Raw genomic sequence first — 25359 nt, forward strand, 5'->3', positions numbered from 1 at the left:
AGCTTCACACAAACGTGTACCAGAGTTCGGCGTGGTACCTGCCAAGGGGCGTCTCCCCATCCTCTTCAGTTGTCCACTTTCTCTCTTCCTTCTGTTCTTCTTCCTTCAGCCTTTCCTCATCTTTATCGTTGTCCTCATCCCTGCTCTTGTCCTGCTCTTCCAAATCTTTTTTTTTGTCTTTGTCCTTCTTCTTTTGCTCTGAAGCTTTCTTCTTTGCCTTTCTGCTCCCTCCTATAAGCTTCCAGAGCTTCTTTGAACGGGGTAACAAAGCGCTGAAACGCCATCTCCTCCATGGCAGACAGCACATCGCTGGCATTCGGTGTCTTGAGTTTCCCTCCCATCGCGAAGCTGTTGGGACAGGATGCGGCATTCAGCACAAAGACGCTGGCGGCGCGGGGCGTGGAGATGTTGACACCGTCCCGGAGCGCCTCCTTGCTGATGCCGGTGATGATGGCGTTGGGCAGGTTCAGATCCTCAGGCCCCTCCGCCTTGGCCGTGACTGGGGACCGGGCCTGCAGCCTCCGCTTCAGGCTGCCACGGCGTCTGCACTTCCCGCATCGCCACGGTCCGACCCAGCGAGGCTGCTGTCCTGCCCCGCGTGGCCCCAGGAATACCTCTTTCTACATTTCTCTCTGAGAAGGCTAACCACAAAAATCTGGGGTGTTGCTGGAATACCATAACACTGGTTATCTCAGAATGATCTGAAAGATATGCTGGTTCTTACTTGTGCTTTTGAAAAGCAAAAATTGGAAACCCAAGTTGATATTTCCTAATAAATTCAGTTTGGCAGACAGTATCTCAAGTGGTTAGTCTTAGAGGACAGCTTTGGACACGTTGCTTTAAGTCATGGTAAATGCTGTCCTCCTGTGGACACATGTGGACATTACAATCATGAATGAGGTGTGAAGCGCAAAGGTGCTTGAAAACTTGTTATTGAATATCTTCGCCAAAGGGGGTCTGTTTTTTTTTTTTTCCTCTTTTCTCTTGAGGGATTTCTTGGGACCCTGAAAATTCTGATTCATCTTCAGAACCACTTTCCACGTCCAAGGAGCTACAAAATATCTGCAATACTCTGGCTTATAACTTACCAAATCTAGCTTTTATAACCACCTCCTTCCCTCTTGCCTACATGTGGCTTGTTTACAGTTTCCTCTTTAGAAAGCAACCAGGTATCCCCATTTTCCAGGGTTCTTAAACAATTCCATTCATGTCTGTTCCTTGCTGCTGGGGCGGGAGGTAGAGAACCAAGGGTATAAAGAGATAAAGAGATATTGTGAACTCTACTCTCTACATTGTGAACTCAAGGAGCAAGTATAGTTGGGCTTCCACTCTTGCAGCAAATAGTCAAAGCTATGACCAACCTAGACAGCATATTATTATTATTATTATTATTATTTAGACAGCATAATAAAAAGCAAAGGCATTACTTCACTGACAAAGGTCTATATAGTCAAAGCTATGGTTTTTCTATTAGTCATGTATAGATGTGAGAGTTGAACCATAAAGAAGGCTGAGCACAGAAGAATTGATGCTTTTGAATTGTGGTGTTGGAGAAAACTCTTGAGAGTCCCTTGGACTTCAAGGAGATCAAACCAGTCCATCCTAAAGGAATCAACCCTGAATGTTCATTGGAAGGACTGATGCTAAAGCTGAGGCTCCAATACTTTAGCCACTTGATGCAAAGAGCCGACTAATTGGAAAAGACCCTGATACTGGGAAAGACTGAGGGCAGGAGGAGAAGGGGATGACAGAGGATGAGATGGTTGGATGGCATCACCAACTCGATGGACAGGAGTTTGAGCAAGCTCCAGGAGATAGTGAAGGACCAGGAACCCTGGTGTGCTGCAGTCCATGGGGTTACAAAGAGTTGGACACAACTGAGCAGCAACGGAAACAATAAAACATGTACAAGCTCTTTATACAAAACACACAAGTGCACAAAACCCAAGAAGGCATCACTGTGGCCTTAAATAGCATGAGAAGTGAGGATGAAGTCGTGTAGACAGACACTTGGATGGAGACGCAAACTGGGCTGAGGTCCTGGCCCTTCCCAGATGTCATGGGGACTCTGAGAAAGCCTCAGTCCCTCCGTTTCCCAGAGGTAAAATGAGGAAGTTGGATAAAGGAGCTTCAAGAACAAGTTTAGCTCTACTTTGTATGATTTATATTGTCTGGACCTTCTTGAAACTGCTATTCAGGGGCACCTCCTCTGAGGAGTTAGTTGTTCGTGTATAAAGATGCCCAGGAAGAGGTCTCGGTGGACGTGAAGGTGAAAGTCCCTCAGTCCCGTCCGACTCTGGGTGACCCCGTGGACTATAGTGGTCTCAGGTGGACCTTCAAATAGCTGAGTGCCTCGTTTTTAGTGGCGAGTATTTGTTCTCTATTTTGAACCATATTACCCCAAACTTAATGGCTGAAGACAACGTGCGTCATCTCCCAGTCTCCACAGGTGAGGATCCGGCCGTGACTGAGTGGATGTCAGGCGTCAGACGGGGCTGCCGTCTCATCTGCTGGCTCAGCTGGGGGAGGATCCATCTGCCTTCTGCTCGGGTGTGTGGCCGCGGGCAGACCTCAGTCCCTCATGGGCTGCTGGACGGAAGGCCTCAGCTTCTTCCTGTGGGCCTCTCCACAGGGAGCCCCCAACATGGCAGCTTCCTTCATCAGAATGGAGCAGTGAGAAAAGCCAGGGGCAGGGGGAGAGGGAGGGAGAGAGAGGGGGTTGGTGGGGGAGAAAGTTAATCTTCTGTAACCTAATCTCAGAAGTGACATGGCTACACTTTTGCTGTATTATCCTCATTAAATTGAGTCACTAGTTTTAGCCCAGTCCCGGGGGGGTGGGTTAGAACACAGCGTGGTGGGGAAACCAGTGTTCTTTGGGGTTTATTTCAAAAATTGTCATACTGTGTGCCTTCAGAAAAGAATATGCATTTGTGCCTCATTTTCTTTAGGTAGAAACGGGATGCTAATGCCCATCTCATGGGTCTGTGGTAAGAAACAAATGCAGAGTACTGGGAACATAGTAATTAAGAACTCAGTGACCATTACTTTGCATGCATTCCCTATTGGAGGCCTTCCATAACAATAACTGCAGAATTGAATTACCCAGTCTGTTTCATGTTTTCTCCCTCAACAACCTTCTGCTCTCTAAGGAGTAGTAGCAATGGGAAATAATGAAACCACCGTGATTTATCTTATTCTTAAAGTTATAAGTCAAAATAATAAAATAATCTTTAAGCCACCAAGTATATCCAGGAAAGAGACTAAATAGTCATTGCAGCACTGGTTTCTGTATTTCTCAGCATTATATTCCCAGGACCACAGCATCTGGTTCATGGCAGACACTTGTAAAATATCTCTTGAGTTGTATGCTGTTTTGTTTTATAAATGGTTTCCCAAGGAAACCGGTAAAACATGTTACTTGGACTTAAAGGGACAACAAGTTTCTTGGTACCGCAGTGAGTATTATTAAAAAGAAAAGAATGAAAACATCATTGTCTTATCCTTATTTAAAGTTAGGGGTTTCTCTATGGAACACCAGAAATTTCTGGTCCTTTAAGAAGGAAAGTTCCCAGGGAAGGCCATATCTTTAGGGTAAGGATGGACTGGTCCAACAAGGGATCTGTTTTCCAGGCTTCTACCATCTGGGTGGTAGGGAAACATCAGACAGTGCTAGGACTGGTGGTTCATTCTCTGGACTCTGTAACAGGCAGGAGCAAATACAAATGCAAATCCCCTCTGGGGATAAGAAGCTTTATCTGAGGCTTCAAATACTTCTATAAATATTTCCTCTAGGACAGTTAGAGCACACGAGATAATGCATGCTAAAGAAGATCAGAACTGTGATTGAGAAGCAGAGAAAACAGCAGGATGAGGGCCACAGAGGCACAGGCTATTGGAACCGTCAGGCACAAGTGAACAACTATACTGACTTATTATGTTTAAACCTACTGCCCTAAAGTTCAATTCAGTTCAGTCACTCAGTCATGTCCAACTCTTTGTGACCCCATGGACTGCAGCATGCCAGCTTCCTTGTCCTTCAGCATCTCCCGGAGCTTACTCAAAGTCATTTCCATTGAGTCGGTGATGTCATCCAACCATCTCATCCTCTGTTGTCCCCTTCTCCTCCTGCCTTCAATCTTTCCCAGCATCAAGGTCTTTTCCAATGAGTCAGCTCTTCGTATCAGGTGGCCAAAGTATTGGAACTTCAGCGTCAGCATCAGTCCTTCCAATGAATATTCAGGACTGATTTCCTTTAGGATTGATTGGTTTCATCTCCTTGCGGTTCAGGGGATTCTCAAGAGTCTTCTCCAACACCACAATTCAAAAGCATCAATTCTTTGGTGCTCAGCTTTCTTTATAGTCCAACTCTCACATCTATACATGACTACTGGAAAAACCATAGCCTTGACTAGATGGACCTTTGTTGGCAAGGTAAATGTCTGTGCTTTTTAATATGCTGTCTGGGTTGGTCATAGCTCTTCTTCCAGGGAGCAAGTGTCTTAATTTCATGGCTGCAGTCACGATCTGCAGTGATTGTGGATTTCACTACTGCCCTCAGCAGTCCACATATTCATAGATTCTGAGGCTTAAGATGGAGTGAGCTATGAGATACCACAGGTGGGAAGAGATACACCATGCAAATATTAACCAAAAAGAAGGTCGGTATGGTTTTATTTCTATCAGGCAAGATAAACTTTAAGGAAGAAATAAAAGAAAACCTAAATAAGTGGTTATATATGCTCTGCTTGTCAACAGGAAGACTTAGTTTCATGAAGGTGCCCATTTTCCCTAATTTGATCTATTGATTCAGTACAATCCCAAACAAAGCCTTAGCTGGAGATTTTGTAGACAGACAAGCTGAATCTAAAATTTACATAGCAAAAAACATAGGAAATAAAGTAGTCAAAACAATTTTGAAAAGAAAGAAAAAGGTTGGAAGATGCACATTCCCTGACTTTAAAATTATAGTGAATCTATAGTAATTAGGACAGTGAGGTACTGGTGAAGTAATAAACTGTATATCTATGTGTATGTGAATTAGACTCCCACAGATATGGTCAATCGATGTTTTTAACAAGATTATGAAAGCAGTTCATGGGAGAAAGAATAATCTTTTCAACAAGTAATACTGAACAGTTGGACAGTTTGCAACCCCTCTCCCAGACAAATCACCAACTCCCCCCAAAAGTCTTGACCCATACCTCAGATTTTATACAAAAAATTGACTTAAAATACATCATAGACTTTAATATAAAGCCTTAACTATTAAACTTCTCAAAGGAAACACAGGAGAAAACTTTGTGGCCTTGAATTAAAGAAAATTTTTGGACATGGGCACCAAAAGCATTGTCCTTATAAAAATTATAAATGGGTTTAGATAAAATTAAAAACTGTTTCTCTGTGAAAGATGTTGTTAAGAGAATGAAAAGATAAGCCACATGCTGGGAGAAAATATTTATAAATCACACTGGATGTCAAAGGACTGTATATAGAGCTCTCAAAATTCAACAACAATAAAAAAAACCCACATGTTTAAAATAAGCAAAAGATTTGAACAGATATTGTCAACAAAGATATGTAGATGCAAATAAGCTCATGCAAAGTTGTTCAACATTGATCATTGGGGAAAGGCATATTAAAAGTCCAGTGAGATACTGCTATATACGTAATAGAATGGTTAAAACAAAATACACATGGCTATATTTAAAGTGGATAACCAGCAAGGACCTATTGTATAGCACAGGGAACTCTGCTCAATATTATGTAACAACCTAAAAGAATTTGAAAAAGAAGAAATACAGGTATAACTAAATCACTCTTATGTTCACCTGAAACTGTCACAATATTATTATTCAACTGTAACACAAAATAAGATGTTGACAAAGCAAAGCAAACAAAACCCCAGTAATACCAACAGCTGGTAAGGATGCTGAGTGATGGGAACTCTCACCCATCGCTGGTGGGAATGCAGAATGGTCCAGCCAAATTGGTAACAGTCTGCCCGTTTCTTATGAAGTTAAACATACGTTTATCACGTCACCCAATAACTCCAAAGGAGGGAAATAAAATTTCTCTGGGAAACCCGCGTGTAAATGTTTATAGCAGCTTTGTTCCGAACCACTAAAAACCTCGAGTGAACTTGAGTGTTCTTCAACTGGCGAATGGATGAGCAGATTTTGCTACCAGACAGTGGAATACCGCTTAACAACACAAAGAACAAATTACTGATATGCACTTGCCACAACATAGATGAATTTTGAACTAGAGCTGTGTGAAAGAAGCCAGAGTGAAAAGGCTGTATGCTTAATGGTTCTCTTTATGTGCTCTTCTGGAGAAGGGAGAACTGGAGTGACAGAAAACAAAGCAGCGATGGTCAGGGCTATCTACATAGGAACAGAACAAAAGAATTTGGGGGTGATGCGATTGTCCTGTATCTCGATTGCGGTGATGGTCACAGAACTCTATGCTTTTCCCAGTAACTCTTAGAACTGTACCCAAAAGAATAAAGTTCACTATTTGTTAAATAAAAACACCTAAGGGGGAAAAAAAAAACACCTAAGGACTTTCAGGCAAAAAGCAAAAGTCATGTCAAAATGATAAAAGATCGATTCATCAGAAAGACTTTTTGATCTCCAAACCTGTATTTACCTAACAACCATTTGCCAAATTTAATTAAAGATAATTTGACAGAATCGTAGGAGAAATAACCAATCTACAATTATCCTGGAAGATTAAAGACCCTTAACTCTCAATAATTGATAGAAGAAGGAGCAAGAGTCACACTGAGCCCAGTAACTGCATAACATTTTTTCTCTTTTTTTAAATTAAAAAAAATATCTTTCATTTATTTTATTTTTGGCTGTTCTGGGTCTTTGTTGCTGTGTGCGGGCTTTCTCTAGCCGTGGTGAGTGGGGGCTCCTCTCTAGTTGCTACACACAGGCTTCTCCCTGTGGGGGCTTCTCCGGTTGTGGAACACAAGCCCTAGAACTTGGGCTCAATAGCTGTGGTACATGGGCTTAGTTGCCCCATGGCATATGGAATCTTCCTGGGCTAGGGATTGAACCTGTGTCCCCTGCATTGGCCAGCAGATTCCTATCCCCTGGACCACCAGGGAAGTCCCAGAATAACATTTTCTGAGTGCACATTTTATATTTAAAATATTTCACTATGTTCTGGGCTGCAAGTAAATAATTTTGAAGTATCAAAATCATACAATGTTTTTTTTTTTTAACAAAATAAGATTATGTTAGAAATCAGTAATAAAAATGTAACAAAGTGTCTCCATGAATTTGGAAATTAAGAAATGTACATCTAAATAATAATGAATGCAAAAGGAAATGATAATGGAAATTTTAAAATATTTCAAATTGAACAATAATAAAAACATTACATTTTAAAACTTGTAGCAAAAATAGTACTCAGTGGGAAATTTATAGCTCTTAAAAGGTATATTCTAAAAGAATAAAGACTGAAAAAAATGAGTTTATACTTCTTAACTAATTAAAAATAAAATAAATTATCAAAAGTAAAAAGAAGGAATAGTTATGATAAAAGCAGAAATAAGTGGACTAGAAAATAGAGAGTTTTGATACAGTCAGAAACAGTTCTTCCAAAAAGATTAATAAGTTTGACAGACCTTTGGTGAGACTGATTGAGGAAAACAAGAAAAATGTTACAAACATGCATGAGTGAAAAGGGAACATAAATTAGATATAGTTAAAATGAACGATATAAAAGAAATCAATCCTGAATATTCACTGGAAGAACTGATGCTGAAGCTCCAATTTTGGTCACTTGATGTGAAGAGCCAACTTACTGGAAAAGACTTTGATGCTGGGAAAGATTGAAGGCAGGAGGAGAAGGTATGACAGCGATGAGATGGTTAGATGGCATCACCGACTCAACTGACATGAGTTTGAACAAACTCCAGGAGATGCTGAAGGACAGGGAAGCCTAGCGTGCTGCAGTTCATGGGACTGCAAAGAGTCGGACACAACTGAGCAACTGAATAGCAAGATATCATGAATAATGTTATGCCAAAAATCAGATGAAATTGACAAATTCATGGAGAAAAGCTTTACCAAAACTGAATATTGGCTTTAGAACAAGATTCTGGTTATGGATACACAAGAAATTATATTCTAAAAGTTGTTGAATTGTACACTTAAAATGCCCAAGTTTGATAGTGTATAAATTATACCTCAATTTGGTTGTTTAAAATGAAAATTAACTCTGGAAGTGAAAGCAAACCCCCAAATTCTTATAATCATTGGAAAAATTGAGTTAGTAATGAAAAAATCTTCCTGCAAACAAAATTCCAGGCCCAGATGGTTTCACCGAAAGTTCAAACCAATTATTCAAGGAACAAATAATTCCAGTCTTACATAAACTTTTTAGAAAATAGACAAAGAGGCTTATTATTACTCATTTCTGAAGCTGTTATAGCCTTGATAACAAAATCTGACATGGATAGTAGGCAAAAAAACATAGATCAACCTCACAAAAGCAGAAGATATTAAGAAGAGATGGCAAGAACACACAGAAGTATACAAAAAAGATCTTCATGACCCAGATAACCATGATGGTGTCATTCACCTAGAGCCAGACAACCTGGAATGCGAAGTCAAGGGGGCCTTAGGAGGTATCACTATGAACAAAGCTAGTGGAGGTGATGAAATTTCAGTTGAGCTGTTTCAAATCCTAAAAGATGATGCTGTGAAAGTGCTGCATGCAATATGCCAGCAAATTTGGAAATATCAATAACCTCAGATATGCAGATGACCACCCTTATGGCAGAAAGTGAAGAGAAACTAAAGAACCTCTTGATGAAGGTGAAAGAGGAAAGTGAAAAAGCTGGCTAAAAACTCAACATTCGAAAAAACAAAGATCATGGCATCCAGTCCCATCACTGCATTGCAAATAGGTGGGGAAACTATGGAAAGAGTGTCAGACTTTATTTTTTGGGCTCCAAAATCACTGCAGATGGTGACTGCAGCCATGAAATTAAAAGATGCTTGCTTCTTAGAAGAAAAGCTATGACAATCCTAGACAGCATATTGAAAAGCAGAGATATTAATTTGCTGACAAAGGTCTGTAAAAGCTATGGTTTTTCCATTAGTCAAGTGTGGATGTGAGAGTTGGACCATAAAGAAGGCTGAGCATAGAAGAAATGATGAACTGTGGTGTTGGAGGAGACTCTTGAGAGTCCCTTGGACTGCAAGGAGATCAAACCAGTCAATCCTAAAAGAAATCAATCCTGAATATTCTTTGGAAGACTGATGCTGAAGCTGAAACTCCAATACTTTGGCCACCTGATGCGAAGAACTGACTCACTGGAAAAGACCCTGATGCTGAGAAAGATTGAAGGCAGGAGGAGAATGGGACAACAGAGGACGAGATGGTTGGATGGCATCACCGACTCAATGGACATGAGTTTGAGCGAGCTCCAAAGGTGCTGATGGACAGGGAAGCTGGTGTGCTGCAGTCCATGGGGTCACAAAGAGTCAGACATGACTGAGTGACTGAACAATAACAACAATTTCACATATATACAAAAATTCTAGGCAAAATAAGAGCAAATAGGATCCAGCAATATATAAAAAGGATAATATACTGTCACAAAGTTGGCTTATTCTAGTGGTGGAGAAATAATTTTTTTTCAGGAAATGGTGTTAGGATGAATAGGTGTCCATTTGGGAAAAAAATTAAGTTGGATTCCTATTTAATGTCCTTTACAATAAAACATTTCTAGGTGGATAAAATAAAGGAAGGTTAGTTAGGAGATGTTACAGGAGGGTATTTAATGATCTTGGAATATTTTAAATACTTTTACATGAGACACAAATTTCCTGACCTTATAGTCAGGAAAAGACCATGTTTTTGACTATATAAACATTAGGAATTCCTATTTATCAAGACGTTATAAACAATTTTAAAAGCCACAGAAAAGAAAAATAATATTTGTTTCAGCACATATAATTCATAAAGGACAGGTGTCTGGAACATAAAAAGAACATCTGTAAATCAATAAAAAGTCAGCTTTCCCCAAATAATGAAAACGCTTGAATAAAAGGAAATCCAGAAGTCCAATGAACAGATGAAAAACTATTCAACTTTCTTTGTAATCAAGGAAATGCAAATTTAAACCACTGTGAAATACCAGCATATCTTCATGTGTTGGGAGAAATAAAAATGTCCAACAACTATCAAACATTTAAAGAAAAATTAATACCAATCCTTTCCAAACTCTTACAAAAAATTGCAAGAAACCAATAACCCAGAAAATGAAGGAATACTTTATTTTATGGGGCTAGTATTATCCTGATGGGGCTTCCCAGGTGGTGCAGTGCTAAAGAATCCACCTGCCAATGCAGGAGACGTGGGTTCAATCCCTGGATCGGGAAGATCTGTGGGAGAAGGAAATGGCAACCCACTCCAGTATTCTTGCCTGGAAAATTCCATGGACAGAGGAGCCTGGTGAGCTACAGTCTATGGGGTCATAAAGAGTCAGACACAACTGAGCCACTGAGCATGCATACACAATTATCTTGGTAGCAAAACCAGAAAAAGACATCACAAGAAAAGAAAACTACAGACCAATCAATGTCATGAACACAGACATAAAAACCCTCAACAAAAGACTAGGAACTAGAACTCAATAATAAGTGAAAAGATTATACACTGGGATCAAATGGGATTTTTCCCAGAAGAGGAAGTTTGGTTTAACATTCAAAAATTAATTAATGTAATGAGATGCATCAGTAGAATAAAGGACAATAATATGGTCATCTGAATGCATACAGAAAAACATTTCACAAAACTCAGCCCCTCATCATAACAAAAGCACTCAACAAACCAGGAATACAAGGAAAATTCCTCAAGCTGATAAGCGGCATCTATGAAAAACCTATAGCTAACATTATACTTAATGTGAAAGCTTTCCCCCTAACATCAGGAACAAGGCAAAGACTTTCACTTTCACTGTTCTATACTCCATTGTGCTAGAGTTTCTCGACAGGGCAATAATGGAAGAAAATGAAATAAAATGCATATATACTGGTAAGGAAGAAATAAAACTACTTGTATGTGATATGATCTTGTATATAGGAAATTCTAGGGAATCCACTAAAAATCTTTTAGAGCTAATAAGTGAGTTCTACATGGTTGCAGGATACAAAGTCAATATACAATGATCATTTGTATTTCTATTAATATATAGCAGCAATGAGCAAACCAAAATTGAAATTAAGAAAACTTTTCTTTTCAATAGCACCAAAAAAATAGATACGTAAGAATAAATTAACAAAGGCCATGCAAGATATGTATACTGAAAATTACAAAACATTATCAAAAGAAATTAAAGAAGGCCTAAATAAATGGAGACATTCTATGCTCATGAATGAAAAGACTTAATATTGTTAAGATGGCAGTTCTTTCCAAATTGATGTATACATTCAACATAATCACTATCAAAATCCCAGCTGAATTAAAGAAATCAGCAAGCTGATCCTAAAATTCATATGGAAATGCAAGGACACACGACAGCCAAAATGATCTAGATAAAGAAGGACCGAGTTGGACTCACAATTCCTGATTCAAAACTTGCAACAAAACAAAACTTACTATAAAGTGACAGTAATCAAACAGTGTGATACTGGTACAAAGATGGACATATAGATCAATGGAATAGAATTGAGAGCCCAGAAATAAGCGTTCATTACATACAGTTAATTGATTTGTGACAAGAGTGCCAAGATAATTCAATGTAAATAGACATGTAAATAATTACCTACATGGAATAAAACTGTACTCACATCACACACAATATGCAAAAGTTAAATCGAAATAGATAAAAGCTAATTGTAAGAGCTGAACTATTAAATTCTTAGAAGAAAACATAGATGTAAATCTGCGTGGCCTTGGATTACGTGATGGTTTCTTTTTTTTTTTTTTACGTGATGGTTTCTTAAATATGATACTAAAAGCACAAGCAATAAAATAAAATATAGGTAAACTGAACATCAAAATGTTAAACTTTTGTGCTTCAAAAAACACCATGAAGAAAGTGAAAACCCATAGTATGGGAGAAAATTTTTGCAAGTCATATATCTGGTAAGGGATATATATATATATATATATGAGAAGGAAATGGCAACCCACTCCAGTATTTTTGCCTGGAGAATCCTATAGACAGAGGAGCCTGGCAGGCTACTGATCATGGGGTCACGAGAGTTGGACACGACTTAGCGACTAAACTACTACTATATATATATAAAATAATAAAGACAATCCAGTTTTAAAATGGGCACTGGATCTGATAGACATTTCTTCAAAGAAGATAAACAAATGACCAATAAACACATGAAAAGTTGCTCAACATCATCGGCTATGATGGAGATGCAAATCAAAACAGAAGAAAATATCAAGTCACACCCACTGGAATGGCTATTAAAAAAAAGAAAGATAGCAACAACAAGATGTGGAGAAATTGGAACCACCATAGGCTGCTGGTGAGAATGTAAAATGGTGCAGCTGCTTTGGAAAACTGTCTGGCAGGTCCTTAATAGATTAACCGTAGAATTCCCATATGATCAGGACCTCTGCTCCTGGGTATGTATATACACAAGAGATTGGAACATGTCCTCACAAAAACTTGTAAATCAATGTTCACAGTGGCATTTTCATAATAGCCAAAAAGAGGAAAAACCCTGATGTTCATCAACTGATAAATGAGTAAATAATAATAGTCATACTGGAATATTATTTGGTATAAGAAATGAAATACTAATTCATGCTATGGTGTGAGTGAAGCTTGAACAGTAATGCTTAGTGAAAGATGCCAGTCACAAAGGCCCAGATGATTCTACTTATATGAAATGAAATAAACAGGAAATCTATAGAGAAAGGAAGTAGGAAACCATGTTGTCTAGGGAGTTGTGCGGATGAGCAGTGATGTCTAAGAGGTTTGGGGTTTTGTGGCAATTAAAATATCCTAAAATTTTAAAATATTAATTCTTTTTTAAGTTTTATTGAGGTATTACTGACAAATAAAATTGTAAGGTATTTATTTAAAGCATATATTGTGATGACTTGATATATATGTATATATATATATATATACACATATAAATGTTCAAAAATTGTGATGACATAAGCACAGCTCTATGAATATACTAAAAACCATCAAATTTTACAGTTTGAAAAGGTGAATTGTGTGGTATGTGAATTATACCCAGTAAAGCTGTTAAAAATAACAAAACAAACAAAAAACCCTTTGACAATACCAGGTGTTAAGGAAGCTATAGAGTAATGGAAACTCTCAGGTGCTCTTCATGGGAGATGCAAGTTAGTATAACCATTTTTGTCTTTACTTTTATTTATTTTCTTTTTTGGCCATGTCTCATAGCTTGCAAGGACCTTAGTTCTCTGACCAGGGGTTGAACCCACACACTTGGAGTAAAAACTGAGTCTTAGCTACTGGACTGCCAGAGAATTGTAACTACTTTGGGAAGATGTTTGGCAGTACTATCTAATAGTAGAAAATATGTATGCCTATGACTCAGTAATTTCATTCCTGTCTATACCCCTAGGGAAAATTGTATACACATGGCCCAGGATACATTTATAAGAATAACAGCATTATTTGTAATAACTCCAACCTGGAAACAACCCAAATATCCATCAGTAGAATTTGTAATTTAATTGTGGTATAGTCCTATGATGGAAACAGATCACGAAAGAGAATGAATGACTTAGAACTATTCTCAGCAAACATGGATGAATCCTAAAACTTAACGTTGAGGGGAAGAAAGAAGACACAAAAAATATAGACAGTTCGTGTACATAAAATTCAAAGCCAGCTCAAACTACAGTTTAGCATTTAGGGGTATATCTGTAGGTAATAGAACATCTTTAAAAATACAAGAAAATGATTATTTCAAAAGTCAGTGTAGTGTTTACCTTCTCGTTGTGGGGAAGAGACACGTGGGGGTTTGGGGACCCCCTTCCTTGACCTGGTGTGATTACATAGCTGTAGGGCTAATGTTGTTCATTAAACTGTACTTTTGTATGTTTTTGTCTTTTTCTGTATGTAATAACATACAATGAAAAAAAGGTCAAAGAAAAGCTTGACAGTTTTGGAACTAACAAAAGGAATATTTTGTTAATATTTTAAACTTACTTAAAATTGATTATTTATAGGTATTTGGAGTGAAGTAGGGGGAATTATATGTGCCTACATATTATGCCGCCCTTGCGACCCAGAAGTTGATATATTGCATTAAAAAGAAAAGAACTCATTACCAGTAGTGTCTGTAGTGGGACTGTATGCCGAGGTTCAGGACTGGTTTAGATGAATGGATGCAAGAGAGATCGCAAAGGGTGATATACAGTATAAATTCCTAACCTTTTGAAGCGGGTGTCAAAGAGGGTAATTGGATTCTCTTCAACATGCTTCTTGTTGCTGCTGTCAGATCGAAAGATACCCTGGATCGATGGAGGGGCTGACCCAGGAAGTCAAATCTCATCTCCTTCGGTAACAACAGAAGACACAAATTCTTCCCCAGAGGATCTCAGTCCTGTGCCCAGAATGAAGGTCGCAGCTGATCAACCGGAGTTTGCCATGCAATTTAGGACTAGAGTAGTTTCTAGGTCCCAGTTTTTAAATAATTTACAATCTGACTGGGGAGACCAAAGGGACATCCCTGAATAGGAATTTTACATTTTGAATTATGTGGTTTTAATTATAAAGGTATTAGAAGGGAAAATATTTGTAGATTTCATGCCAGAAAAACTTACAAATCAATAAGAGAAGTATAACCACCTAATAGAAAAATGGGCAAAGGACCTGAATACGCAGTTCACAGAAAAAAAAAATTCAAATAGAAATAAGCATATGAAAAGTTGCTTACCTTCACTTATCATTTAAGAACTGTAGAGCAAAGTGACAAGGGATTCCTAATCACCTATCAGATTAGCAAACATTTATAGGTTTGAAAATAGCCAGTGTTGGTGAATATGTAGGGAAATAAATATTATTTTTTGCTGGTAGGAATGTAAATGTATTTGCTGCTGCTAGTATTTACTAAGTCCTAATTAGTATTATAACCACTGAATTAATATTTACTAATTACATCAGTATAATCTTTTTGAAGAACAGTTGGCAGCATCAACTATTAAAAAGAAAAACCACTTTGACTCAACAATATGAGCACTTGGAATTTAGCTCTTGGATATTCTCTTAAAAGTATGGCAACATAGACAGAGGTTAGAAAGCAGTGACATTAATAACCTCCATGGAGAAGAACTGGGTGGCTGGAGGCCATGCAGGAAGCATGGAACAGGGATTATAGGAAAGAAGGGGAGGTTTTCACTTTCTATGCTCTTGTACATTGGGATTTTGAATCATGTGGATGTGTTACTCGTGTTTTAAAAAGAAGACTTTAAAAAGGGCCTTCAGTATAAGTTCACTGGGACATTGTAGCAAGAATATAAGTGGAATCATACAGCATTTGTCCTTTTGTAACTGAAGACTCAGCATAATGTCCTCAAGGTTTATCCATGTTGTAGTTTGTGTCAGAATTGTCTTCCTTTTCCAGGCTAAGTAATATTCATATATGTGCTTCCCTGGCAGCACAGTGGTAGAGAATCTGCTTGCCAGGGCAGGAGACGTGGGTTTGATCCCTGGGTCGGGAAGATCCCCGGAGAAGGAAATGGTAACCCACTCCAGTATTCCTGTCAGGAAAATCCCATGGACAGAGGCGCCTGGTGGTCTACAGTCCATGGGGTTACAAAAGAGTTGGATAATACTTAGTAACTATCAACAATATTCATATATATAACACTTTTATTGCTTCTCCCTCTTAGATATTGTGAACAGTGCTGCTATGAACATGGGTGAAAATATCCCTTTGAAACCCAGCTTTCACTTCTTTTGGATATGTACCAGGAAGTGAAATTTCTAGATCATATGATAATTCTATTTTTAATTTTTTGAGGACTCACCATACTGTTTTCCATAATTGTTGAACCATTTTATAATCCCACCAATTTCTCTACTTCCTTGCCAACAGTTGATATTATTATTTTTTATAGAAGTCTCATCCTAATGGGTGTACGCTGGTATATCATTATGGTTTTGATTTGCATTTATCAAAAGATCTTTGATAACATCAAATAACATTTAGATGTGATAGGATTGAGATCTGACACTAAACATCTTTTCATGTACAGGCCATTTGTGTAATCATCTTTGGAGAAATGTCTATTCAAGTCTTTGGTCTTACTTTTAATCGGGTTATTTGAATTTTTTGTTGTTGAGTTGTATAAGTTCTTTATATATTCTGGCTATTGGTCTAGGTACTTTCGTCATAAATATCTTTGCCACAAGGATCTTTGCTGCATAACTGATTGACTGTCAGGCAATTTTGCCACACAAGATAAAATAATGAAAAATAAAAGAGGGACATTAAAAAGGACATAGTGAAACATGAGAAATGAGTAACAAAATTAAGAAGTCTTTATTGAAAAATGCAAAATACTTGAATACTTTGAAAATGTGTGTAGATTCATGGCAATGTTGCACAAAGCATGTATTTTATTTTGTGGGTTGTACCTGAGCACTTTTCTTCCAAGTCTTTCATTCATTGTGTTTTACACCTTTTTTGCTTGTTGATCCATTTCCTTGTTCAGCATGGCACTTTTTCTTTTTTGCTAAAATTTCTTCCTTCATTAAGAGAGGTATCAGCTTCTAAATACTGGGATAAATATTTGTAACTGAGCTCTTTGCTGCTTTGTGAAAGCCTCTACACTGTTTTATGCTGTTGGTATATTGTCACATGCATTGCTAATGCATTTGAATCATTTGAAACCAAAGCGTCAGACCAAAAATCATCAAGCAGTTATTTCATCTTTCACAGCAAAACTGCCTTACGGCCAATTAGTTCTGCAGTCAAAATTTTTGCAGCAAAAATGCTCATGGCGTAGTGAAAATACTGAATATTGTGTCCGGTGTTTTCAGATACATTATTTGTAAAATTTTCTCCCATTCCCTATCAGACATGTTATTTGCAAATATTTTCTCTCATTCTATGGGTTCCCTTTTCACTCTGTTATTACTGTTTGATTCACAGGAGTTTCGAAGTTTGGATGCAATCCCATTTGTATGTTTTTGCTTTTGTTGCTTATGCTTTTGATGTCATATCCAAGATGTCAGTGCCAAATCCATTGTCGTAAAGATTTTCCCCTATGTTTCTTCTAGGAGATTTGTAATTTTGGGTCTTATGTTGAAATAATACATTGATTTTTTAAAATTCCACAAGTCCACATGAATAAGTGAAACAAAGATAAAAATAAAACTAATGGTGGAAGGAATGTTAGAAAACCATCATTTCTAACCTCCAAAGCAATAGTTAATTCAGGTAAGGATCACTGATGGATAAATACATTTGTTGAGGAATAAGATATTCTCATGGTCTCAAAGTTGTCACTCTTCAGAATTTTATTAATTACCAAGGGTAATTAATTAACAGTGTCTCTTTAGAGTGGAGAGAGCTGGGAGTCATCATCTGGACTCAGGAATTAAATATAGCAACACTAATGATGGGACACCTTGACATTCTGTGTCTCCTGAAGTGATGTAACAAGAGGAACGCAGTATCACTGAGGGTGTGCTCTTGTCAAAAACGTTTAACTTGAAACTAGGCATGAGGGAATAATCAGACAAATCCCAAATATGAGCTATTCTGGACAAAGTAGAAGACAACAGATAACCGGCCCATGCTTGTCAAAAAATACCATAATATACTGTAATATTAATACATAAGAATATAATTCTGATTGTTATTATTCAGTCACTCAGTTGTGTCCAACTCTTTGAGACCCCATGGACTGCAGCACGCCAGGCTTCCCTGTCCATCACTATCTCCCAGACTTTGCTCAAAGTCATGTCCATAGAGTTGATGATGCCATCCAACCATCTCATCCTCTGTCACCTCCTTCTCCTCCTGCCCTCCATCTTTCCCAGCATCAGGGTCTTTAATTTTATAGTTATAATTATTTAATAATTATATCAAAAAAGCAAGGAGACTGTTCCAAATTAAAAGAGAGCAGAAAGACATAATAAATGCAATACAGGACATTTGATCTCGGATCAAAATCAAAACAACAGTAACAACTGTAAGAAACATTCTTGGACAACTGCAGTTCCTAGAGTGGTCCCAAGGACATAGTAGGAATCTGATATAATATTTGTTGAATGAATTCCTGATGGTAGTAGTTAGTGGTGGTGGTTTGGGTAGATGGGGCTTTGGCCATAGCTAAATACCAAGATATATTCTGTGCTGTGCCTAGTCGCTGAGTCATGTCCGACTCTTTGCAACCCCATGGACTGTAGCCCTCCAGGCTACTCTGTCCATGGGGATTCTCCAGGCAAGAATACTGGAGTGGGTTGCCATGCCTTCCTCCAGGGGATCTTCCGAACCCAGGTCTCCCGCATTGCAGGCGGATTATTTACCGTCTGAGCCACCAGGAAGCCCTGTTACTTTTATACTAATACGTAAAATGCAATGAGAAGAAAATGCATTGTTAATAAATGCAGAGAACAACAAGGGAAATTTTGGGTAGAGAACATGTAGCTAGGGTAAGGATGTACGGGAGAAGCCCTGAGACTCCATGCCCAGTGATAAGGAGCTAAAGTCAAAAGAACATTAAGTATGAAATGAAAGGAGAGGCATTTCTGGAGGAGGAAGGAATTTCATAGCAAAAAGAAAGAAAATCCAAAAGAAGAAATGGAGGGCATTAAAAAAAAATGCATGAGCCTCTGATGGGGAATGTTGATGATGGGATGGCTGTGCCTGTGTGTGGGGTCCATCAGAAATCTCTGTACCTTCTGCTCAATTTTTAAAATAATTTTATTTATTTATAGCTGGGCTGGGTCTTTGTAGCTGCATGGGCTTTCTGTCATTGTGGCAATCGGGAGCTACTCTTGGTTGCAGTGTGTGGGCTTCTCCTTGCGGTGGCTTCTCTCGCTGCAGATCATGGGCTCTATGGCAGGTGGGCTTCAGTAGTTTCTCCACACGGGCTCCGTAATCATGGCTCCCAGGCTCTAGAACACAGGCTCAGTAGTTGTGGAATCAACATGTGGAATCTTCCCAGCCAGGGATTGAATCCTGCATTGGCAGGCAGATTCTTTACCACTGAGCCACCAGAGAAGGCCTGTTCAATTTTTTTATATTAATTTTTATTGAAGTATAGTCGCTTGCCTTCTGCTCAATTTTATAGTGAACCTAAAAGTGCTCTAAAAAAGTAAAGTCTATCAAATAAAAAGTGAGGAAGAAGAAAGGATGGAAGCAGGCAGTGACCTTTTCCTCTCCCTAAAATGTCTCTTCAAAGAAAGAAGCAGCAATTGATGAGCTGTAATTCATTTCTCCACTTGACATTTGGAGATGGTTGGAGAAATCCTGCCATGATCTATCTGGGGGTTGCACGCTTCAGCCGGCCTAATCCCAGATGGCTGGAAGGGGTGGGTTTCTTTCCTTCTGACTTCTGTGCTGAAGATGCCGTTCAGGGGAAGATCCCATGGCCTCGTAAGAACACAAACAGAAAAGTGAGTGAGCTTCCCCAGGAGCAGGAAGGCAATCTGGGTGGAGTCGGGGGTGTGGGGCCCTGATGCAGGGTTTCTCTGGTGACCTGTGCCCCCACCATTGTCACATCTTCAAGGATGTGGACACATGTCCATGCAAATACCATTCCATCTCAGCAGACATCCATCTGGCAAGAGCATGTCCATGTGCCCGTGTGAGGGCTGATCCACAAGATCTGTCCAGCAAAAACAGCAAGCAGGCTCTTCTGAAACCGACCTCTAAGAAGCAAAACGCCTCTCTTGTTTCTCCTGGGGACACCCATTGACCTACAGGTAGTAAGCGTTTCACGCAGAGAGAAGGAATTGGAGGGTTCAGGTTTATCAAGAGGGTTTCTCAGCTGGCTCAGTGGTAAACAGTCTGCCTGCCAATGCAGGGGACATGAGTTTGATCCCTGGTCCGGGAAGATCCCACAGGCAGTGAAACAACTATTGAGCCTGTGGCTCTAGAGCCCGCGGGCTGCAACTACCGAGGCCCACATGGCCTGTGCTCCTGTGCCCCCCAACAAGAGGAATCACTGCATTGAGAAGCCCGTGCACCACAAGGGGAGAACCGCCTTGGTTCACAGCAACAAAGACCCAGCACAGCCAAAGATAAATACATACAATTATTTTTTTTAAAGATTCATTAAAGTTTTTCAAGAATGAGAGTGATCAGGGACTTCCATGGGGTTCCTGGTTAAGACTCCATCCTTCCAACGCAAGGGAGTGTTGGTTCAATCCCTGGTCAGGAACTAAGCAAGATCCCATATACTTCGGGTTGTAGCCAAAACAAAAAAAGGAGAGCGATCATGCTTTGTTTTAAAATCTTTCTATATTATTGGCCCCTTTTAGCAATATTTGCAAATATTTATCTATTAGGATCTATAGTCACACTATAGATCCACACTATAGACCAGTATTTTGGTCATCTGATGCAAACAGACACTCATAGGAAAAGTCCCTGATGCTGGGAAAGATTGAGGACAGAAAGAGAAGAGGGTGTCAGAGGATGAGATGGCTGGATGGCATCACCGATGTAATAGACATGAACTTGGGCAAACTCTGGGAGATGGTGAGGGATAGGGAGGCATGGCGTGCTGCATTCCATGGGGTAACAAGCAGTCAGACACGAATGGGCGACTGAACAACAACATAGTCACACTGCCAGATGCCTATCCGCTTTTAAAGAGCTTGAAAAATGCCTGATACCTTGGGAAAAGAAAAAGTCTATCTCTCCAAAATTAAGAGAAAAGAAAAAGCAGTTGTTGAAGTATTCACAAAGTATAACTTTAGATCTATTGAATTATTAAAATTATTATTTTTCAATTTTCATTATATTAAAAAACTATAACCAAGGGGGAAGAAGGGCAAGGAAGGGAAGGAATGGGTTTAGGAAGGAGTTGGGGTTTAGCAGAGGCAAACTAATATATACAGGATGGATAAACAACGAGGTCCTACTGTGTAGCACAGGGAACGATATTCAATATTCTGTGACAAACTATAATGGAAAAGAATATGAGGAAGGAAATAAACATGTATAACTGAATCACTTTGCTCTACAGAAAACATTAATACAACATTGCAAATCAACTATACTTCAATAAAATTTTTAAAAATAAATTAAAAAGAAAGAAACAAACCTATTTGTGGATTTTTTTCACTTCACAAGAATTCTGGTATAAGCTAAATGATTACTGAGAATTCATATGCAAATTAAATGATTTCCTTGGAGCTAAACAATTTTAAAAGCAACTTAGAAAAATCCATTTAATATTTTACAGCAAAACTATATTTAATGTTAGTTGGAGGTATATTTTACAATGTTTGGTGTGCTTGGGGTGAGGCTGTAAGAATGGAAACAGTCTATGAAATCTTTTAGAAATTTTATTTATTTATTTATTTAGCCGCACCACGTGGCAGGGAGGATCTTAGTCCCTCAACCAGGAATCAAACCTGTGCCGCCTACAGTGGAAGCCTGAAGTCTCAACCACTGGACCACCAGGGAAGTCCCAAGTCTATGAAATCTTAAAGTGGCAATACATGCAAATATTTACCTATAAGGATATTCATCCCAGTGTGATTTACCCACAAGACTGTTCGTCACAGTGTGCTTTATGATAGTAAATATAAATAACTCAAAACAACCTAACACCCCAGCAAGTGGAGACTAGTTTAACAAATGCTGGTACCACAAAATGGATACTAAGGGATCACTGAAAATGAAGTCGTAGGGAAATATTTAATGATCCAGAAATATATTTGTACTATATTAAAATATAAAACAGTTTGTACAGTATGGTTGATCTTATTTGTAACAGAAAAAAATATCCTCAGAAAAAAGACTGGCAGGAAACATTCCAACACGGTAATGTTAGTGGTTATTTTGGGATGGTAGAATTATGAGTTAAATTTATTTTCTTTTAAAAAATTCTCTATGTTTTCTGCTATGCACATTTATTGGTTCTGGAAAGCAGATAGGTAAGATTTATAAAGATGGGAAAACAGTGATAGATGACAGCTCTTTCTCTGGTAATCAGTAAATTCTAACCCAAGAAGCCTCTGTAGGGGCTTGAGTGGACAGATTGAGTGGAAATTGCCAACATTTGCTTCTCTTATGTCTGAAGTTGAACATCATGGAGCTATCACTTAGAGATAGATTTTTGACTAAATAATAACAACACACACTCATATCATGACCAGTATTTAGAATAAGCCATTTAAAAAATAAATTGAATTTTGCAGCACTTCTGTATCTTCTCCTTCTACTTAGGATAAGATCTCAAACCTTTATCACAACCATGTCCATCTATCTCCCCAACTCTACCCCCATCTCCAGGGTCATCGTTAGCTCCTCACAGGCTCCAGAGTGAGAATCTGTAGCCATAGAAAGATGTTCCTACCACACTGGTGGGAAAAAAGCAAATTATGGTTCAAGTGTGGTTTACTCCCATTTGTGAAGAATGCAGCCACAGTGTCCCCTTTTTTGGGCTTCTCAGGTGGTGTCAGTGGTAAATAACCCTCCTGCCAATGCATGAGACATAATAAATTCGGGTTCAGTCCCTGGGTAGTGAAGATCCCCTGGAGAAGGACATGGCAACCCACTCCAGTATTCTTGCCTGGAGAATCCCATGGACAGAGGAATCTGGCAGGCTACAGTCCATAGGGTCACAAAGGGTCGGACACAGCTGAAGCGACTTAGCCTGCTCACACACATACATGTCCAGAACTTTCTAATAGGATGCACTCAAAATGTTAACAGTGGTTACCCCTGAATGATGTCATTTTGAGCAATTAAAAAAAATGCATGGGGTTTCCCTAGTGGTTTAGGGGTAAAGAATCTGCCTGCCAATGCAGGAGACACGAGTTCCATCCCTGATCCGGGAAGATCCCACATGCCGTGGAGCAACTAAGCCCCTCACCACAACCACTAAGAGCCATGACTGCTAAGCCCACGGGATGCAACTACTGAAGCCTTCATGCCCTAGAGCCTATTCTCTGCAACAAGAGAAGCTACCGCAATGAGAAGCCTGAGCGCCGCACCTAGAGAGTAGCCTCTGCTCTCTGCAATGAAAGCCCGCAGGCAGCAGTGAAGAACCAGCACTGCCAAAAATATATAAATAAATAAAAGTATTTTAAAGTACATGGCTTGAAACTCTTACAGAAATAAAGCGTCATCTTACAAAATGGATCTGTGACCCTTACATTGTTTTACTCACTCTCATTACTCTCACATCTCTGATGAGAAAGAGCAAACTAGATAAGATTGCAAAGTTACTTTTTAAAGAAGAAAATGGATAGAGATGCTTCTAGGGTAGAAGGGTGAAGTGGGACTCCTGAAATACTGGATTTCATTCTGCGGGCACCTGTGTTTGTTCTCAAGGCTGAAGTGACTGCCGAGCATACATGAGGGGGACAGAGGTATCTTGATTTCCCCTAGGCTAAGGGCTCAGGATGTCAACAACACCACTGTTGTTCCTTAGGTGGGCACAGGGTCATCCCTCTTTAGGGAAGAATCATAAATGTACCCCAGGGGCCCACCAGCTTGGAGGAGGGTACTGATTTTCAGACAAAGCACATGGAAAAAGAAAACTACCGTTGAGAGCCGAACATTCAACATTCAGTTTAAAGCGTTGTGGGAAATGCTGTAGAAAGATGTTTGACTGGAAGGATCTAGAACCAGAGAGGCTCTGTTCCAAGCCTGCCCCTACCACTCATGAGCTGTGGGATCTTCTCAACATTCTGGACACAGTGATGTACAACTCAGTTCCTGGGTCAGTGAAGGGCTTGCTGGCCCAGCTACTGGAAGTGTGGTCAGCAGGCTGTCAGCAGCCATCAGCCCCTTGGAACTCTGCCCCCACTGCAGAGCCATCTTGCCCAAAGTCCACCCTCCAAGTCCCATGACTGATTGAGAGGAAATATAAAGATTTGTTCATCCCAGCTCAACCTGAGATAACTCTGAAGGGCCACTCTAGCTCCAGAGCTTTCTGTAGTTTGGCTGAGGCCAGCAGTGGGCTGCATCAGAGCTCAACTTCTCCTGTTCACTCTTTTTCCCATCCCCTCTCCCTTCATCCGTGTTGACCTCAGGGGCACTCTCAGCACCATGCTAAACCACCTCTGCTCAAGGGCATGCCTTAAAAAGCATGCTGCCCAATAATCCAGTGTCTGCTTCCCGAGGAGCCCAACCTGGGACAAATAAGTTATTGAATTAACCTGGGCCTCCATTTCTTCATCTATAAAACCCAGGATGACAATATCAGTGCCCACTATCTAAGGCTGAGAATTACAAGAGATCGTGTACGTTAAACGCTTGACACGTGATAGTTACTCAATAAATGGCAACTATTATGACTGCAATTTGAAAAGAAGTAGCCTGACCTTGACCACTCACCATCATCACATTTATCAGATAGTTTAGCCTCAGTGAGAGGGATCTTGAAGAAATGGACATAAGGGAAATCTACATTGGTGGAATACAAAGTTTGGGGCAAGAGATGTTACCAAAGAGGGCAGTGTAAAGAGGGTGCCTCCTCCTAATAAAAGAGTCAGTCCATAGACATCTGGTTTACCAACAAGTCTCTTATGAGTTTGGTCAGCACAGGGCAGCCCTGTAGGGTCTGACCACTTCTCAGCAAACTGACCAAATTGAGGTCCTGGCCTGCCATGCCACGATGGGGAGCTGCAGCTGTGTGTCTTCTGCAAGATGGAAGCACCCTAGACAGTGCATTCCCTCTATGCGTCATACTTGACACCAGGGGTGGTGGCCCACACTTGCAGGCTGTGCACACAGTTGTGTTGTTGTTTAGTTGCTCAGGCCTGTCTGACTCTGTGCAACACCATGGACTGTAGTCCACCAGCCTCCTCTGTCCATGGGATTTCCCAGGCAAGAATACTGGAGTGGGTTGCCATTTCCTTCTCCAGGGGATCTTCCCAGCCCCAGGGATCCATCCCAAGTCTTGGCAGGCAGATTCTTTACCTCTGGGCCACCTGGGAAGCTCCCGTGCACACAGTAGGGGCCACATGTGTGAGGCTGGGTCTTCACACCTAACAAGGAAGGGAGGGCAGGTGGACTGTGCTGTTGGCAGAGCATATGCCCTCCCTACTATCACCCCTGTCTTCTGCTGACCTCTGCTCACCCCTACACGTTTCTCGGACTTTGGCATCTGGCTCTTGGTCCTCCCCACCCCCGCGCCTGCCATCCCACTGCGCATGTGCAGCTCAATGCAGAGCAGCGGAGTGATCAT

The 25359-nt window shown here is 39.8% G+C and overlaps 1 pseudogene; it reads right to left on the reverse strand.

Annotated features, from left to right (window-relative positions):
* Positions 1–4: 4 nt before the first annotated feature.
* LOC122452768 lies at positions 5–25359 on the reverse strand (annotated as a pseudogene).

Source organism: Cervus canadensis, chromosome 14 (genome assembly GCF_019320065.1).
Source record: "Cervus canadensis isolate Bull #8, Minnesota chromosome 14, ASM1932006v1, whole genome shotgun sequence".
Taxonomy (NCBI): Eukaryota; Metazoa; Chordata; class Mammalia; order Artiodactyla; family Cervidae; genus Cervus; species Cervus canadensis.